The following is a 19,384-nucleotide window of genomic DNA, read 5'->3' as shown; positions in this document are numbered from 1 at the left end:
AGCTTTTCTTCCTCACCAGCTTGGACTCGTCCACCAACCTGGAAGGCAGAAGCTGGCAGAACACAGGGCCTGAGACATTCCCTAGGTTTTAACTACATTTTTAGCACTGGTTTTCAATGGGCCTACAATGTTGCCCTGACTCCCACACTCCACACATCCTGTAGTAATTTAGGGCCCGCTCCTGCAAAGAGATGCACTCTTCTGGATCCTTACTTCCGCATAGAGTCCAATTGCAAGGGTCTGCCCTGCATGTGGATCTGTTAACAAATCTGGCCCACAGGCTAGAAGAATCTTTGAACTGTATTATCTTCTCCCTTTCTGCAGTCATCAGAGGTAAACTCACTGCACACATGTGACTCTAAACCATGCTCCATGGAGCTCTTCTTGACAGTCTGAAGAATTAAATATTTTGAGAATCAAGCAACAGGGAATTGGGGTATTTGGGAGGAGAACTTCTCCTCTCTCTCTCCCCCTTTCTCTCTCATAAAGTAGTCTGCAGAATGAAAAGCTTGAAGAACCTGTGCCGTACAACATAACCTGTCTAGTCGGTTGTAGCACCTTGTGTCATGGTATAATTCCCAAATCTGGACCTTAGCGTCCCAAAGATTGGGTACCAGTATGAAAGCCTCTAAGCTTAATTACCAGCTTAGATCTGATAGGCTGCCACCAACCAGGAATTTCAGTGCCTGGTACACTTGGGTCCCCCAAAACTTCCCTGTGGGACCCCAAGACTCAGATGCCCTGAGTCTCCTAACAAAGGGAAATAAACCATTCCCCCCACCTCTCTCCCACCCAGAATTTCCTCTCTGGGCTAACCTGAGAGTTACTGATGCAACCTCTTTACATCACAATACCAAGAAGCATGTCTCCTCTCTTCCACAAAGAGACAAACCCAAAGACAAGGAAACAGAAAAGATTCTATCTCTCTTCCCCCTTAGCTTCTTCCCGCCCTGGGACACTAGGAGAGTTAAACACAGACAGCAGTTTTTCCCCTCCCCCCTGTCTTTCCTTTCTCCCACCAATTTCCTGGTGGGTCAACTAGAAAAAAAAAATCAACAGGTCTTAAAAAGCAAAACTTTTAATAAAAAAAGAAAGAAAGAATAGAATAACAGTTCTCTGTAATCTAGATGGTAAGATACAGGGTTTTCAACTTATAGAAAATGAATAAACAATAGAAGAGGGATAAACAGCCTTATCCAAAAACAATACAATTTAAAGTACTTATAGCCAAATACACATAAAGACTCCACCAGCCAGATACACAGATGCAAATACAGCAAAACAATTTAAAAGAATATACTTTTGCTACCTTTGTACTTACAACTGGGAAACAGAAGATTAGAAGGACTGGAAAGAGACCCTCTCATAGCTGAGAGAGCACAGAACAGACAAAGACCCAAGACCAAGAAACACCCACAAATTCCCTCCCTTAAGCTTTGAAAAATCCGGTTTCCTGATTGGTCCTCTTGTCAGGTGTTTGGTTCCCTTTGTTAACCCTTTACAGGTAAAAGAAACATTAACCCTTAGCTATCTGTTTATGACACCTTGTGTCTTTAATTTATTATTTCTTTCAATTTCACACTGTAATATCTGTCTCCATATCATCCAAGCTAGTACATAAGGGCTCAAACTCTGGGTCAAGGCTTGATCTGGGCTCAGACTCTGCAGGATGCTGGGACCTTGGGTCAGTGTGATTTGTGTGTGGACGGAAAGGGGGTTAGGTTTGAGCCTGAGCTTACACTGCATGTAGATATACCCTGAGGCTTGCTCAGTCCCACCACAAGAAAAGCTCTGAAGTCCTAGGCCCAACCTCATTTTAGCACTCTACAGAATACATGTGGGAGAAGAGTAGACTTAGGATAAACCTTTTGTCTCAGTGTTGTTGACACAGGCGGCAAGTTTGCCTGTGCTGTCGCTGAGATGGTTAGGAATCCTATCAAAACTTCCATGGTTCCAACAGTATATTGAGCAGAAGTAGCCAATAGCTGCTTGCTCTGATAAAAACAATCTATTTAGACTTAAGCAGAAGCAAATAGTTTTACTTGAATAACATGGCTGAAACCTTTTACAAAAGCATCACTTGCTGTGGCATACAAAGAAATGGTCATCCTTCCTGCCAGCAAAAATATAACGAGGTCACTGCCACCGACTAAGCTGCCTTAAAATACAAGAATTGTATAAGTCCACTGTGCAACATTTGACTTATATTGACTGTTCTCCAGTTCACATCCAGTGGTTTAGTACACTCAAACTAGAACACACAGCACATACTCAGCACAAAACTGCCATGGCATTGGACTTGACATACCATGATTTTGACATGGGGAATTGTAGCATTTACCCCTAGATAGCTGAATGTTGCAGGAGATCTGAATGTTAACAGGCTAACTTCTCCCTTTATTCCTTTATCATTTTAATCATGCCTTCCAAATCAGCATCTGATTATCAGGCTGGCCTGTAAGAGTGTATCCAGATTTTCTGACCTGCAAAATTATATCAAGGGCAAAATTAAGGTCCTGACACAGCTCAAGCTGAGACGGGGATGTAGAAGGAGTTAAATTACGCAAACTCTGGGGGCTGTGAAGAGTGGGAGCAGGCATATTGCCTCAAGCAATACAAAGGAAACATGGTCAGTGGCAGGCCTGCTGCAGCTTTTGAAATAGTGTAGCATTTGTTCCCCCACCTCCCTGTGTAGCAAATCAAGTACTGTTCAGTGTTCAGAAGTGCAAGGTTTTTGAAAAATACCTAAGAAACTTAGGAAGCTAAGCCCTGTTGACTTTCACTAGGATTTGCCAAAATCTCTTTTAAAAATAGGCATCTATTAAAAATACAGATTGGGCTTTTCAAAGGAGCACAAGGGAGGGAGGTTGCCTAAATGTCACTGAAGTTCAGTGTGATTTGGGCATCTAATTCCCTTAGGCTGCTTTCAAAATCCCAGCCACCATCCACACCTATAACAACAAAACAGGAGCAGGTCCCACCCAACATGAAAGAGCCAGTCAGCAAGAAAAATTAAACTCAACTTATTTCCATCCCTGTGATTCCCCAAAGAAACCCAGAGCCCTGACCAACTCAGCCCTTTCCTTATTCATGTATAAAGAAAAACGGGTCTCACACATAAAAAAGATCTTCAGGTAAGTGACACCAAAAAGGGGAAGAGTCAATGCTAATGGAATCAAATTACAGTAATTACAGCCTCTGAGTGAAACCCGTGGTCGCTGAGATGACTGACATAACTTGGGTGCCCAGATTGGGAATACAGGATTGGGCCATTAGAGGAAAAGCACTATTACAATTATACAAGACCAAGCACTCCTCAGCCTCTTCCTATTGTCCTCAATGCTCATTTTCTTTGGCTAGTTTTCCACTCCAATCTCCTTTCAGGCATCCTCTCCTAGTAGTAGCATGGCAAAAAAAAAAAAAAAAAATAGGGGGGAGGGGCAGCTGGGGAGAGAAGAAATGCTGAGAAAGACAAAATACCCTCAGGATTTTTCTGCTCTCCTCTGTTAAATTCCATATCCAAGCTACTGTTTTTCATTGATAAACCAACAAATGGTTACCTGGAACCTGGCTAACTCAGATACTGACTTCTCAGCCCACACTAAGTTATAGATTAGCTTCACTCAATAGGGAAATTACTTCTGATGAAGCCCAGGACTATCTAAATGTGCAAGTGTTGGGGGCCGGAGACTAGCACAGCGCCCTTGGTGCTGGATCTCATTGCCCCCTAAAAATCAGATGGAATCCAAGTCTGATAATCTTCTAGGTGTATCGCATAGCTCATTACTTTGGGCAATTCTCCTAGCACACAAATGAGGTTTGACATTGTCCTGGCTTTGCAGCTTCTGCAAGTAGACCTGATAACTTGTCAGAAGTAAACCATAATAATCTGGCGAGGAGGAAAGGAGAAAAGAATCTGATTTCTTTAAATTCTTAAAATGGTGCCAGAATAGTACAGTGACTGCCACCCTAGAGTGTCATAATAATGAGAATAATTTTAAAATGAAGCATTAATTTTTAAATAGAGTAGAACCAGATTTCAGAAAATAAATCCCCCTCCATGGGACCATGGTCAGCATAGGTCAATTGTTTGATTTACAAACCTGGATTATATCCTGTGGTAATTCGGTATTCTGTGTTCTCCAAACCAGTCATCCAAACATCCAAAGTTGGAAAATGTTAGCAGCCAAAAGCACCACCGTTTGAAAACTAGGCATCTCTCTCTTTCAATTTTCATTTTGGACAGGACACTAAAAAGACAAAACTAAGATGGATAGACAGGAGTTTTAATAGTGGTTATTTCATTGGATTTACACAATGAGGAATTCAAACCTAGTGACTTAATGTTGATAGCATCATCAATCTTGTCACCAGAAAATGGCTAATCTACTTTAGCAGCAAGTTCATTAAAGGCTTATTCTTTTTTTTCCTAGAAGAGGAAAGGACCAAGATAAGTCACCTTCCACTGAATATTTGCAAACTATTCCTATAAGCAGGCTAATGTGACAATTCACATATAAGAAGGGAGAGGAAGAGGAATGGAGAATCCATAAATTCTTAAACAAATATTACAGCATGCAGATTAAAAGGTTATTGCTTAGAAGATTGAAGAGTTTTAAATGGAAGTAGTTGAGGCAGAATAAAACGGATACCCACAAAAAATGAGATTCTAGTAGAGAAGCTAATGATGAAGTAGAGAGCTGGCAGGAAGCCAGCTTTGTCCAAATTAGTTCAGTTGAGTAGGAGAGCTAATCCCAGATGACATCCTGGAAGCTAGAAAGGACTAGGAGATGGATGGCAGCTTAAACTCAGACTGGTCCAGCAGTCAATAGAAAGCTTGTTGCAATGATCAGCCCTGTTATTCTGTCCAGTGGGACTTGGGTACTTGAAAGTAACTACAGTATCTACCTGTCAGCAAGACAGTAGAGAAAAGGGCAAAGACATTGACTGAAAATGCATTTGTCTAGTAAGAAAGCGAACTGTTGACAGTAAAGATCGTGGCCCATATTTTGAGCTCAGTTACACTAGTGAGAATCCAAAGTAACTCCACCAACATCAATGGAGTTACACTGGATTTTCATTGGTGTTAATGAATTCAGAATATGGCCCTATTATAATAGGATTTTACTGCATAGGGAAGACCTTTCCACAGAAAATAAATTCTTCTGCAGATGTAATTCTTAGGCAAAATTTGTGAAGTTTTAAGACTCTTATGAAGTTCATCTCTGGGACAGATTTTCAGCTGATATAAAGCAGCATAACTCTGTTGGCATCACCTGAGCTTCTGGTCCCCTAGAATCTTCTTTTCTTAGGCAAGGGAAGATAGAAGCATTAGCTGAATTGCAGCTTCTCCAAAACTGATGATTAAACAGCATGCACATAGACTGGGGGGAGTGTAATATAAGTACCACCAGCTAATCTTCTAGACTAAAACTTTACAGAGGACTGAAAAACATATTCTTGAGTTGGAATGACATGCTACAGTACATCATTACTCTGACATGTTTTAAGAGGTACCAACACTTATATTACTGTAGCATCTAGGGGACTCAATTGCGCTGGGCCCTATTGTGCTGCACGCCGACAATACAAAACACACAGACAATAATAGAGCCTTCCCCCAAAGAGTTTAAAAGAAAACAAGGAGGTACCTGGAAAGTGAAGGACATAAATGCCAGAGTGTCTAATACATTTAAGAAATTATTCATGAACATTTCATTGATGAGAAATTATCCTTGGAACATCACTGATGGGTAGGGTAATTTGCAGTGTAGTTCCATGTGTCCCTAATATTAAAGAGATGTGACAGAAAATTATTATACATTTAAAATGATTATAAGTAGCAATTATAACTGACATTTATCTTAGTGTCTTTCATCCAGAGATTGCCCTAAAAACTTTCAAGCAGGTTTAAAAAACTGCATGGATCAGTTCACCCAGGACTGAAATGCAACCACTTCTGAGAACCAGCAGGGATTGGTCCAGTAGAAACTGACCAAACCATGTGCCTTAGGATTCACATGGCTCTATCAGACACCCCTGGACTTTTGTGTGCGTAAACATAACAGAGAAATGGCTCCATTCAGACCTACATGACAAATGTGACAATCCAACTGTACTAAGCCCATTTATCCCATCCATTTGTTATGGGCTTCACCATGGACAATTATCATTCTTTATTATTTATTTACAATGTGCTAAGCACTTTCCAGATTTTTGAGAAGGGCAGTCCCTGCCCTAAGGAGTTCACAATCTAAGGACAGACAAACATGTTGACAGAGGATAGGGAAGGAGACCAACAAAAATGTTTATACAAATCAACAACATTCACTATAGGCAGCATGGTAGAAATGGGTAGAGTGAGTTGTTTGATGGCTATGTTTAAGTTCCCTACTTAAAAACCAAACTAAAATATATTTGGGATCTGGATAATCTTCACTTGCTAGGATATTACGGGACATAGAAATGTTTGCAAGTTACATTGCAATGATTTTTGTAGTTACTGTCATGTGTAAGGTCAGTAAAGACTCCCTTCCTAACACACACACAAGCGCATTTTACTTTTTTGCACCCTCACTGAGCTACATTCACCCGTGGTGTAACTCCATTGATTTCACTATTGACTTAATAGGGTGTTTGACCAAAGATAAATTTCTGAAGAGTCCAGGCCAAATTTACCACAGACTTAGATCAGGGTATAGGTCAGCAGTAAATCTGGCTTTTCGTCTTTAACTTTCTAGGCCTGGAAACACTTTCTTAAAATAAAAGATATGTAGAAAATTAAACTGATTCCAGATGCCTTCTTCCTCCCATGTGGAATACAAGGGAGTCCCCTTGTATACCATAGGACTTGCTTGTACCTTTCAATGGCAAAATCAAGCCATGGAATTAAATTATATTCATTCTCTCTCTCTCTCTGTGACTCCTCTCCCTCAGCCCCAAGCCACTCCCTGGAACTATATCATACTGACTGGGTGACAAGTTTTCAGAAAATGTTCAAAATTGAATACCTCCAAACATGTCTAATGGAGTAATACTAAGTTAGAAGGCAATTATTATTCAAAAGATGACTTTTATTAAACATAACTCAAGCAATAATGGCTGCAATCAAATAAAAAGTTTGAAATCTTTGGTTCAAGGCAAGGAAAAAACTGGAAGGTGCTGTAGTACTCAGTGGACACCAAGCAGCTGCATTCTATGGATGATAGAGATTATAGGCTTGCAGAAATCAACTTAATGCCTGAGAAAACAAATTTAGCAAAGATTGGGAAGGATACTTAAAGGCAATGAAATGGAGGAAAGTAAAGCCCTTTTTGATAATGCTATGATGGTGCTGGGGATAAATGGACTTTTGAAACTCCCTACACAATCTTCCATAGCATGTCATATTACACCGGACGGACAGTCAGATAAGAACCCCTACGGCAATTAGAGAATCCGCAGTTCCACACAACGTGGATTTCCTATTTCAACTGGCATGTCGATCAGTATGCAGTAGAAGGATATATTTAAGCATTAGGTAATGCACTTTGTATAATTAGAGATTTTACAGGGAGTGCACCATAACTATGCTAGTATTCAGTACAGAACATAATACAATCTACCCTATGGTTTTCCATAATGATTGCAATGCTGCCCACAGTGACTCAAGAGCTTGTGTACCAGCCTCAGGGCAGACTGTTAAGAACCAGGGCACAAACCCCAAATTGGTTGGGAGTTTTATACTTAGATTTCACCAACCAATTATCAAGTATAAACGCCTCAGGCACTATAACTGCCTTAATGTGGAGTTGCACACAGTCCCCTTGGGTACTCCAACCTATCTCGCCACCCAGGTGAGCATATCTTTGTGACAGATGGTCCCCGACACCAAGGATCATAGGAATATTCATGTTACTCCCAGTCCAGAAGGACCAGTCACTTACCCCAGGTCAATTGCACCTTAGATCTCACACAAAAGACAATGCTTGTATCCAATCCTTCAATGAACTATAAAAAGATTTATTAAACAGGAAAAAGAAATTAGAGAGTTATTTACAAGATTAAAGCAGGGAAACATATACAAAATAAGTTACAATCTTAAGTTTCAAAAGATAATAGAAGCTTCTATAATCAGCAAGCTCTGTATGTCCTTTAGGTTAAGCAGCTTAAGCAGTTGGGTAGTTCTTGCTTATGTGTAGAAACACTTTGCATCCCAGAATCAAAGCAGCACAGAGATACTTATTTCCTTTTATTTGGGTTCTTTATTCTCCTTCTGCCATGTGCTCTGAGCTGCAAACTCAGCTGATGGGACGAGTCATAGGAAGAAGAGCAGGACAACAAAAGTCTCTTTTACTCTTGTTGACAATATGTGGGAAAAGTCCAGTTGCAACATCCCACAATATTCCATCTGGTATTAATGGACCTTTCCTTCTGCAAAGGGCATAACACCTTCTGTTGAAGATCAGCCCTTCACACTAATTAATGTCTCTTTCCGGTCTGGTGATTTGCCTTATAAAATGGGATACAGATGTTGTGAGATAAATGCATGCAGCAATTCACAAGCATTCAATAAAGTCTAAATTCTAAAAACATTGTAATAATTCTAATATCTATTTTAATAATATTAACACACAGGTGAGTCAGACTGATTCCAGCTATGTATTTGTCAATGTCCATTTGAGACATGGGGACCTTTGCATGAGCTGGCACCTGCTCTGCCAGCATTACCATAGAATATCAGGGTTAGCAAGGACCTCAGGAGGTCATTTAAGTCCAACCCCTGCTCAAAGCAGGGCCAATCCTCCAGAGGCCCCCCTCAAGACTTAAACTTACAATCCTGGGTTTAGCAGGCCAATACTCACCCCACTGAGCTATCTTGACTATGGCCAAAATATTCACAATAGCTAATTTCACGTGCCTCAGTTTTTGGATGTCCTTGATAAAGCTAGATTTCCAAAGGTGCTGAGCACCCAGAGCTAGTGTTGGCTTCCACTGGAGTTGTGGTATTCAGCACCTCTGGGGGAAAATCAGAGCCCTAGGTTGTCTTCAAGTTAGACATCTAACATTATTGGCACCTTTTGACAACTACGGCTTAGGATGAGACTATCTTGTCTGGAAAGTGATGGATTATGGACCTTTCCCTGCTTTGTGTTCAAGGGGGGAAGGACACAATTCCAGTTCTGGCAGCTCTGCTACGTACACTCTTGTTGCTCATCATTTTACCATTTCTACACTTACACTAGTTTGTGGGTGTATATAAATCATTTTCACCTGAATTTTCCCTGCAATTCTCTTTCAAAGATGCACGGCATGACTTCTAACTCTCAGACAAAGGCTGACAGTAAATACAGGCCTGTATCATTCCTTTGTCAGATTGAGAGTTTACTGTAGAACCCTCACAATCTGTATTTCTCCTACAGATGCTCTGAAGGAGGAAGAAGAGGAAGACCAGGCAGATTGTGTTGTACGTAAACCTCAGAAGGAACAAGCTTTGGTAAATTCTCACCCAAAGAGGACCCTTATTTTTGCCTAGTTGTTCTTTTGTGTTTTTCCATCTAAGCATTTTATCACTGAGTTTGTTAGAGGAGTTTGTTTGATTATCTAAATACTATCATGGGGCATTCAAAGTAAAATCTGTGACTAATTCTGTTCATTATGGAAAACAGTATGAAATTTATTTTTGGTCTCGGTGCTTTTAACTATGTTTGTCCCTATTCATTAATAAACTGAGCTAATACACAGTTGAAAGAAATTAGAGCTAATTCTGGATTTAATATTATTTTTAATGGCAGGTAAGCATTGCATCATTTTTTAAAATCAATTCGATGCTTGTGAATTCAAAGGCTTGAGAGCCCTGAAAAGTGAAGTCCCCTTTGCATCAACAGACCAGCTGTTACGTAGGCAATTGCTTCATAAACCAACCTGAAGGGACCATCTCTAGGAAAGGAACAAGGTATTTTACTCTCCAAAGCCACTCATACCATGGGCTCTCTTCTGAAACTGCCGGCAAGGCAGTCAATGCTAAGTATAGTGAAGGGTTTTTGAGATGCGGCTGCTTGTCCTCTAGGAGCTAACCAGAGATACCAGTATATTTCATACAGTCATTAGAAGTTACAAACCCTTGGTCACTTGGACCAGATTTAAATTGATAACTTAGTAGTGAAAGGCTGCCTGCCTCCATTTCGTAAAAGATCCAGTCACCCCGAAAGAGCAAACATAAGAACTTCATGGCCTTGACCGTGGAATTATCATGAACCCTAAAGAAGAGGCAGCTTGCAGCTGCCCACCTCCAAACCAGGGACTCAGACAGACACAATTCAGTCCTTGCTTGCACCTGGCTCTGGGTGGGACAAGTAAGCTGTGCCAGCCCAGTACCTGACACAGCTTACTTCCTCCTTTTTACTAGTTCAGCTGTTCTGGCTAGTGTGTGAAGCAGGGGACCTGAGCCACAGTTCCATCCACTTCCCAGCCTTAGTCAGTTGGTCCTACAGTGAACGCTAGACCAGCAACAGCAGTAGCCCAGAAAAGTGAGTAAGATTTACACCAGCTGAGGATCTGGCCCATTATTAAGATGAGTAAACTGGAATAAAGACATTTAAATTACTTGCTTGATGTTAAACAGTAAGTGAATGGCAGTTCTGGAAAGACAACAAGAGTCCCACTGCCCAACTCTATCTATCTCCTGGAGCACATTCTTTTCAGGTATGTAATGAAGTTAGTGAGAGACAGGAGTCACATGTACAGTGGACGGCTATGGCTGCAGCAACATGAGAGCAGGCTAAACTCCAGCTTTAAGTTTCTTTCAGCTTCTGAAAAGTAATGTCCTACTTCAAGAACAAAGAAAGAGAATCATTTATCATCATCATCCCTGAGATGTGGCTTTATGCACAGGGATGCCTCGCTGCCACAGAGACTGGCGATCCTGACAAGAAATAGATAATTGCTTCTGACAAGACCCTGAACAACTGAAGAGGGAGACTTGAAGAAGACTCTCTTAAAATGTAACAGACACTGTATGATGTATTCCAGATGACTAATATAATGAGTGTCAAAAAAGAGTTCTCTTTTATTGCAGTTTACATATGAGTTAGAGAAACAGCTTCCAGGAATTCAGGCTTCTTCACTAAACACATTGTTCAGTTGATGCTACCACCCTCTTTACAAATACATTCAATACACAGGCCATACAAAAAATTTCCATTTGACCTCATTCCCAATTCAACTTTCTTTTTAAATTAGCTACATAAGCACAGAGTATTGGATTGTTCAGGGAATGACTATGCAACCTTGCAATTATAGGTCATCTGTTTGACAGTGAGACAGTTAGTAGTGAGACAAGTTGGGTAAAATAATACCTTTTATTGGACCAACTTCTTTTGCTGAGAGAGACAAGCTTTTGAGCCACACAGAGCTCCTCTTCAGGTCTGGGAAAAGTACTCTCAGCATCACAGCTAAATGTGAGGTGGAACAGATTGTTCAGCATAAGTAGTTAGCACATATTGTAAGGGACCATTCATGGTAGAGTGGTCCGATACAACCTCTGCAGTCATAGGAAGAAAGAGGGGGTTACTGTGTTACAGATCATTGTAATAAGCCATAAATCCAGTGTTTCTTTTCAGACCATTATTTTCAGTGTCTAGCAGAGTAATGAATTTAAGCTCCCAAGCTTGTCTTTTGGAAGTGTTGTGCTGGTTGCCTTTGAATATTAGGACTGATAGGTCAGATATTGAGTAACTGCTTTCTGAAAAGTGTTCACCCATAAGTAATAGAATGTTTTTGTCTTTTACCATTTTCCTGTATGAATTCATTCAAGAGTGTTGTGATTGCCTGGTTTCATCCACATAGTTGTTACTGGAGCATTCAGTCCCCTGGATGAGATACACCCACATATTGTGATAGGTATGTGTAGGATCCATAGATGTTGAAAGGGTGTATTGTGGGGGGTGTTAATCATTGCAGCAGTGGAGATATGTCTGCAGGTTTTGCATCAGTTGTTCTGGCAGGGTCTGGTGCCATTTTGAGTTGGTGTGTCCTGGTCTGTGAGGACCTTGCTTCTGATGATGGGAGGTTGCTTGAAGGCCAGAAGTGGGGTTCAAGAAAAATTTCTTTCAGGATGGGGTCCTCACTGAGTATGGGTTGTAGCTGTTGGATGATATCCCATATGGGTTCCAGTGTGGGGTGGTAGGTGACCCTGTCAGAGTGGGTTTTATTTCTGTATTGAACCAGGTTCTCTTGGGGTATTTGTGTGGACCATTACATGATACAATCTACTTCCTTGGTAGAGTATCCTTGTTTGGTGAAAGTGGTGTTAAGTGTGTTCAAGTGCATATCATAGACTTTCTCCTTGGAGCACATTCTTGGGCATCTGAGTGCCTGGCTGTAGATAACAGATTTCTTAGTGTGTTTGGGGTGGTTACTGGATCTATGAAGTTAAGTATGGTGATCTGTGGGTTTCTTGTATAGGGTTCCATTACTGAAGCTGATTGTGGTGTCCAGGAAGTTGATGCTCGTGTGGCAGTGTTCCAGAGAGTTTTTAATGGATGAGTGGTGGTTGTTGAAGTTGTGATGGTAATCTATGAGGGACTTTAAGCCATCTGTCCAGAGGATAAAAATATCATTGATGTATCTCAGGTATGTCACTGGTCTTATGGTGCATTTGTCCAGAAATTCTTCTTCAAAGTGGATCATGAAGAGCTTGGCATACTGGGGAGCCATCCTAGTACCCATGGCTGTTCTCATAGTTTGGACAAAGTGTTTGTTGTTCAGTGTAAGATTGTTATGGGGGATGATGAAATGGATGTGTCTGATCCACCTTGTATTTTGCTGTGATGCTGGGAGTATCTTTCCCAGACTCAAAAGAAAAGCTCTGTGTGGCTCAAAAGCTTGTTTTTCTCACCAACAGATGTTGGTCCAATAAAAGAAATTACCTCACCCAGCTTGGCTCTCTAATATCTTTGGACTGACATTGCTAGAACTACACAGCATACAGATGTTAGTAGTGGCCAAAATCTGCTGGCTTAAGTGAAATGAGTTGCTGGTATTAAACTAATTTCTAGCAGACAAGTATAATATCAAATAATCATCATCACAATTCGCACTAATTGATACTCTTGTTAGCCATCTCTGAAATAAATGTTGGTATGGAAAATGAGAAACCTCTTACTTATCAAATGCCTCCTCCAGGTGAAGATGAAACATGTTGAAACAAGATTGAAACATGCTTGCTTTGCTATTGGCCATTTCTGTACCTATTTTGTGGATTAACAGGACTTCTGTCTGTAACATTTAATAAAATCTACATTCAGTTTAAAATAAAAAGACACTCAACTCCTGCACAGCATGTGGCAAAACATAGCTGCATACATTATGGACAATCAACTGCACGCAGAGAAATAAAGAAATACCATCTGTGACATCACCAAAGGCACAGGTATCTGCAGAGACAGCAAAATTAGCAGCTCCATGATCACAACCGATGGATGCAATCTATGCAGAAAGCAGATACAGCATTTCATCCAGAAGAAGGAAATCTTATGAAACATAAGTCAGTCTGTCCACTCTGAGAAAAATATCTTTCTTGGGACTTTGATATAGTAATGTTTCAGACAACCAGGTTGGTCAGAGATAGGATTAGAACTATGTAGAACAGTGAGTTGGGCCAGCTCTCACTGCTATTTTCATGGCTATATGCTAACTTGGCCATCAGTTCTTTAAAGGCTGTCAGAGAAACCGAGGAAGGAGTGCAAGGGTAGCCTTTAAAGCACTGAGATATTGCTGAGTGTGCATGAGAGTTATTGTGTAGGAGGTCTATGTACAATTCTAGTTGGTATGAAATTATAGGTTGCATTATTTGCCAAATAATTTAAATTGAGATAAAATGAGACTATTTTTAAGGCACATGCCAAGGGTCAGAGTTAAAGTTGAGGTTTCAGATTTGGAATTTTTAGACTTCTGAGTCAGCAAAGGGGCTTTCCACCAGTGCTGCTGGGCTGCCTCATCCTGCATTCATGTGCAGGGTAACTATAACTCTCCTGAGAGCCACCAAATGAGCCTCTGTCTTCCAATCAGCTGCCAGGTTCAGATGGCCAAGGGAGGTTTTGGTGCCCCATAGGACATCCAGTGGAGTGAGAGTTGAGGGAAGCTGAGATGAAAGCCAAGCAGAACATGCATGACTCCCAGACCTGAGTACTCCAATCACCTCCCAGGGGACCTGGCCAAGATCTAGTAGGAGCCCCTTATTGAGGAAAGCCTCTAAGTGGAATGACAAAAAGTCCTACCACCACCTCCTCATAGTGAGAGCTGGACGCTGGCATGAGCTGTGATGCTAAAAACATACAAGTAGGTGAGGAAGGGGAGGGTAATGCCAAGTTTCTGTCCCAGAAGAGGGTCTTACACCTCCCCCAAGCAATGGCAAAGGTTCGCACTCCTGCAGGCATGTTTCAGAATCCCCACAGGAACGTTTAGCTTCCCCCTCAAATGAGTAAATGTATTCATTCTTTGGTGTTTCTTTTCTCATAATTCTTCATAACTTTTCCCATAGTTTCTTCTTCAGTAGAAGCTAATGAAAAATGGTCTACTACAGAGAACTGCATATAGAACTGCCCTTTTTAAAAACGGCTGCCATTTTCAATTGTTCTCAATGGAACCATTAAATCACCATTTTGAGAATATCATCTATCTCCAGTTGTTCTCAGTGGGGCTGAGGCCACAGAATGCTCTTAACTTAGATGACTGTTAACAAAGATGGCTATTGGAAACAATGGGAGATGGTGGTCATTTTGAAAGATGGCACATTAACCGAGAACCTCTGGGGTATCAGTCCCATTGGGAATTATAGATAATGGCAGCCATTTTAAATGAAGGCAATTTTGCTCTGTACTGATTCAGTGGAAGCGGCTAAAAAAATCTAATGTGACTTTAATCAGTTTAATCTAAATTATGACCACAAACATAAGATGTCTAATCATGTGGTATTCTCAAGGTGTCACTACAGGAATGAGTTAAAGTTGTTATGGGCATCCTAACTGTACATTACCATACCTTGTCATGTTTGAATATCTTTTACATTTAACCTTAACTATGAATTGGCTGGGTTTATAATGCTTGGTTCTGGGATAAAAGCAATATCCTTGTAATTAATTCACCCTAAATTACTGATATGCGCACTCAGCCTTAACTGCATCTTAGCATAGTTTCTGTCTGGAAATACACATACTGAGGGAGAGAGAATGAGCATCTATCTTAAACACTATACACCGTAATTTATTCAAATTTAGACCATCCTGTTAGAGAGATAAAGCGGGTGAGGTAATGTCTTTTACTGGATCAACTTCTGTTGGTGAAAGAGACAAGCTTTGAAGCTACACAGAGCTCTTCTTGAGACCTGAAGAAGAGCTCTGTGTAGCTTCAAAGCTTGTCTCTTTCACCAGCAGAAGTTGGTTCATTAAAAGATATTACCTCACCCACCTTGTCTCTCTAATATCCTGGGACCAACATGGCTACAATACTGCAAACAAACTTTACTGTTTTTCTCACTACTGCTCTTCCCAAGGCACCCTATCAGCATGTAAATTACACCCATTGCTCACAATCACTGAATTCAAATTGGTACAAGTTTTGCTTTACTGCATTCACCCACAGACATGCATTTTCTGAATAATTCAGATGAACAAAATGAACATGAGTTTTATGTTCTCTCCCACAGGTTTCTCCACGGGTGGGGATGATCTTGCCCTAAGTGAAAACTAGTACATCACTGAAGTCACCACATGGATTGTAAACCTATCAGTACACCCAGAACTTCTGTGCTTCACTTCTACTGTTTTATAATAATGTTAGTAAAATTTTCAGTCAAAGGCTACAGAAAAAAATACACAAGAATACGTAGGTCAGGTTTGTAATGCATTCCAACTGAGGTTCAGGGTTTCATATACATTTAAGGCTAAATCTTCAGTCATGTAAATCAGCATAGCTCTATTGGTATTATGATTTACATTTCTAGAAGTGAAGAGTGATTTTGGGTGTCTCCATTTTTGGGGGAGGGGGTCAGAATGAGATCCATTACAAAAGCTTGATTTTCAGAAAATGCTGACCTTGGAAAATCAGGTCTCTTTAATGTGCCCCAAATTGAGACCCAAAAATTGAGGAACTCAAAATTATTAGTCTCTTTTGGAAAGTCAGACCAAAATTTAAGTGGGGGAGAAGGGTTGTCTGTTTTTTTAATACACAGTGCACTGTTTCACTGAATTTTTAGATATGTTGTGTTAAAATCTATAACATCTTTACTGCTTGAAAGTCAACATTCGTTTGTTTTTCAGAACTGAACGATATGATTATATATGTTCTACAACAAACTGTTTGTTCTTCTTTCCTTTATATTTATCAAAGGGAATATTAAAAATGCTTTTATAGTAAAAATCCTCAAAAGTCTCAGCAACTCCAGCACACTAAAAATAAATATACTCTGAGATCCTATTATACACATTGAGAAAGGCAATATATCTTAGTTTTCAATTTTGAAATTCTAATAAAAACATATAGTGTAAAACAAAATAAATCTTGCTGTGTAAATTATCTCTTAGCAAATGTTATTCTTCAATTTTGCTTTTAAATTATCCAAAACGAATTAGGTCTTCTTACTAAATTGTCAAAGTGATATTCCTCTTCCTGAAATATATATTGGATTGTAGATATAAAGAAAACACAAAAAGAGCTGGGCACATAGTTATTTTTACCATCTCCAGAACACTGCATGTCTTCTTCACTTTCACCAATATTTATCCAAGCTGAAGGATCAGTGTATAATCACCAAGGACTCTTTTGCTGAATGATTCTTTCTTCTCTAAAATATCATAAAGAAAGAAAGAAAGAAAGAAAGAAGCTGTTCTGAAAAGAGTATAACACAGAGATCCAGAATTTGATTCACTTGCTACAACTATACAAGGTCATAATGTCCTTGAAAAACAAGTAAAGTTATAATTCAATGTTATCAACAATGTCCAACTGATTAAAATGAAATTACTGGATTCTATGCAGGTTATGTATCATAATGACATTTTCCATAAACCCTTCTTATTTAATGTTAAGATTAAACTAGGAAGGCATCTTCTGATCTCAGATAACTGGGTTGACACTCCAATTAACATGAAGACAAACATACTACTCTTCTATGAGTAAAATAGGTACTAATGCCAATCTTAGAGGAACTCCTTTTTATGCAACCAATAAACAAATTCATGATAACAGGGCTTAAAAGGGCACATATTGATTTGGAGGCTGGATCCATCTATAGTAATGTGTACAATATGAATAACAAACTAGGTAAAATACCAAATTCTGTTTTAAATTGTAAAAGGCTCAGATTGTACAAATTGGCATTTCAAGTCCTCACAGTTAAAGCTGGATTTGTGAGACAGAGTTAAATATAATTTCCATTAACCTCTCTACAACGTTCTGATCACCTACCAAGCCATGGTAGGAAAACATAGTGTGTCAAGTAAACTGCTATTTGGAAGAGTTACTCCTTGTGTCTTGCTTACAATACTCCTGCTAATATATCCCAGAATGATATTTGCTTTTTTTGCAAAAGTGTTACATTGTTGACTCATACTTAGTTTGCGATCCACTATAACCCCCAATCTCTTTTAGCAATACTCCTTCCTAGGCAGTCATTTCCCATTTTGTAGGTGTGCAATTGATTGTTCCTTCCTAAGTGGAGTACTTTGCATTTGTCCTCATTGAATTTCATCCTATTTACTTCAGATCATTTCTCCAGTTTGTCCAGATCATTTTGAATTTTAATCCTATCCTCCAAACTCCCAGCTTGGTATCATCCACAAACTTTATAAGTGTACTCTCTATGCCATTATCTAAATCACTGATGAGGATATTGAACAGAACTGGATCCAGAACTGATCCATACGGGACCTCACTCAATATGCCTTTCCAGATTGACTGTGAACCATTGATAACTAGTCTCTGGGAATGGTTTTCCAACTAGTTATTCACTCACCTTATGGTAGCTCCACCTAGGTTGTATTTCCATGTGCCACACTGGTTTCATCGTTTGAGGCCAAACCTTGGGAAAAAGAGAGTAACTGGTCAGTGATTTAGCTATCACCTTCTTCATCTAGTGCAACAGATTACACACATGGTACGTGGTATGGCAGTCTTCTTGATACTACTGCATTGCTCACATACACATGCCATTTCTCCCTCTTGGTGTTTCTTTCCCTTCTCCAGACCTGACCCAATGGATGTATTCACACACAAAGGCCCACATTTTCAAAGGTGTTGTCTAATTCTGTATCTGTGAAATTCTGTATGCCTAACATGAGAAAGTGAGGGTGTGAGAGTCCATTGCCTTGTACTTTGTCTAGTCACACTCACCTATGCAATATGGGCGATAAAGGCTACCAAATCAGAATAGTAATTTGTATCATATCCAATTCTTTCCACTGGAACGAACTCGAGGGGCTTCCTAATCCTGTACTCTGAATTGTCTCCATACTTTCCTCTGTGTCTTTCAGTAAATGAGTAGTTATCGATACAGGAGAGCATACTGCCCAGTTTTTCTCATTAATGTTAGCAAAACTAGTTTTTAAAGGGAGTTGCTTTTAATCAGCAACTGGCTGCTTAATAAATATTTAAATTGCAGATATTAGCAAAATAAGCTGCACAGAGCAGGTCTTGGGTCTTCCCAAATGTTTTCTTTTCAACACGTAGCATCTTTTTTAAGCACTGTTGCAATATTAATAATAATTATTATGAACATATTGTGGATCTCAACTGTTTGTGCTGAATGTTGTCTTCTTATTGTATGTGAAGTTCTTAAAGTATGAGATGGGTGCACTTGAGGCAAAAGGAGTGCATCCCTAGTGGAAGGGCTCTGCTGAAGGGTCCTGCATGTCACTGATTCCCTTCCACTGTTTTTCTGAAGAAGGATGGTCCAGTTGTTAGGGAACTATTCGGGGACTGGGGAAACCTGGGTTCAAGTTCCTGTTCTGCCACAGATTTCTTGTGTCATCCTGGGTAATACACTTAGAATCATAGAATCAAAAGGTTGGAAGGGACCTCATGAGGTCATCTAGTCCAACCCCCTGCTAAAGGCAGGACCACTTTCCCTAAATAATCCCAGCCAGGGTGTGGTCTAGCCGGACCTTAAATATCTTTAAAGATGGAGATTCTACCACCTCCCTAGGTAACCCATTCCAATACTTCACCACTCTCCTAGTCAGAAAGTTTTTTCTAATATCCAGCCTCGACTTCCGCAACTGCAACTTCAAACCATTGCTCCTTGTTCTGTCCTCCGTCACCACTGAGAACAGCCTAGCTCCCTCCTCCTTGGAGCACTTGGAGATCCTTCCCAGTTAGTGGAAGGTTGCTATCAAATCCCCCCTTAGTC

At 40.1% G+C, this 19,384-nt stretch overlaps 1 long non-coding RNA gene across 1 annotated transcript in view; it reads right to left on the bottom strand.

The window, feature by feature from the left end:
* Positions 1-16,722: 16,722 nt before the first annotated feature.
* Positions 16,723-19,384, bottom strand: part of LOC116832156 (uncharacterized) — a 21,314-nt gene continuing 18,652 nt past the window's right edge. Inside the window, exons 3-4 of the long non-coding RNA XR_004375398.2 lie at positions 17,993-18,058; positions 16,723-16,822 (exon numbers count right to left, since the gene is read on the bottom strand). This is a non-coding gene — a long non-coding RNA (uncharacterized LOC116832156). The remainder of the gene's footprint in view (positions 16,823-17,992; positions 18,059-19,384) is intronic.

The sequence above is a fragment of the Chelonoidis abingdonii genome, chromosome 2 (assembly GCF_003597395.2).
Source record: "Chelonoidis abingdonii isolate Lonesome George chromosome 2, CheloAbing_2.0, whole genome shotgun sequence".
NCBI classification, from domain to species: domain Eukaryota; kingdom Metazoa; phylum Chordata; order Testudines; family Testudinidae; genus Chelonoidis; species Chelonoidis abingdonii.
Note: the sequence above shows the minus strand (reverse complement) of the source record. Positions and strands in the feature narration are given on the sequence as shown.